Genomic DNA, 1,220 nt, shown 5'->3' with positions numbered 1-1,220 from the left:
GTGCAGCGTTCAGGGTCCGTGCAGCGTTCAGGGTCCGTGCAGCTTCTTTAAAATGAGTCACACAATCAATAAATATTTCTTAGAATCAGACGCAGCGAACGCAGCCGGGCAACAGTCGTCGTTTTGGTTCAGTCACACACGTTTACTAATTAATTAATTCATTAATTTATCAGCATCTTTATCAGACACGCTGCACTTTTGACGCATAACTTGCTGATTTCCGGGCAAAGTAACGCGAGACTGTGACGTTAAAAAAAGTCCCAAAAATATCAGCAGGAAGTTGAAAAATGTTCACGTCACGTTGTTGTTGACGTAGTGGTTGTTGACGTTGTGGTTGTTGACGTTGTGGTTGTTGACGTTGTGGTTGTTGACGTTGTTGTTGTTGACGTTGTGGTTGTTGACGTTGTTGTTGTTGACGTTGTGGTTGTTGACGTTGTGGTTGTTGACATGTAATGAAAGATGCTTCAGGTCCCCTGGTTCCCACCGTGCTGCCATTGCTTTACTCAATCAAAATAATCTGCAGAATCCTAGTAATCCTGGTCCTGAACCCACTCTGGTCCTGAACCCACTCTGGTCCTGAACCCACCCTGGTCCTGATCACACCCTGGTCCTGATCACACCCTGGTCCTGAACCCACCCTGGTCCTGAACCCACTCTGGTCCTGAACCCACCCTGGTCCTGACCCCACCCTGGTCCTGACCACACCCTGGTCCTGACCACATCATGGTCCTGACCCCACCCTGGTCCTGACCCCATCCTGGTCCTGTGTATCATAACAATCTGCAGACAGCTCAGCTGAACCCTGACGCGGCGGCGCCGAGCGGGACTTTGTGTTCCTGCGCTGTGATTGGCCCAGAGGTCCGGAGTGCTCCCCCCCAGCAGGGGGGACGAAGTCCAACACAAACTAACACTCTGACTGATGATAAACCTTCGGCTGTGACGCAGAGCGCTGGGATGAAAACACGGAAACGCCGGACGCCCCCGAGTGAACTCATCATGGCCGGCCGTCGGCCAATCAAAGGCCTCCGTTCCCTTCGTTTGAAGGTTTTGAAAAACAAACTGACTGATGTGGACTCTGGCTGCTGAACCACATCTTATGCAACCATGATTATCTGTGTGTCTGCTGACTGACGGGCAGGAAGTCCCACCCCTTTATTTACAAAAACTGTTGGAATTGAGCCATGAATGCAGACTGATCGTATGTGTGCCCCCCCCCCCCC

The sequence above is a fragment of the Etheostoma cragini genome, chromosome 23, assembly GCF_013103735.1.
Source record: "Etheostoma cragini isolate CJK2018 chromosome 23, CSU_Ecrag_1.0, whole genome shotgun sequence".
Classification (NCBI taxonomy): Eukaryota; Metazoa; Chordata; class Actinopteri; order Perciformes; family Percidae; genus Etheostoma; species Etheostoma cragini.
The sequence above is the reverse complement of the archived record's forward strand: the minus strand, read 5'-3'. Positions refer to the sequence as shown.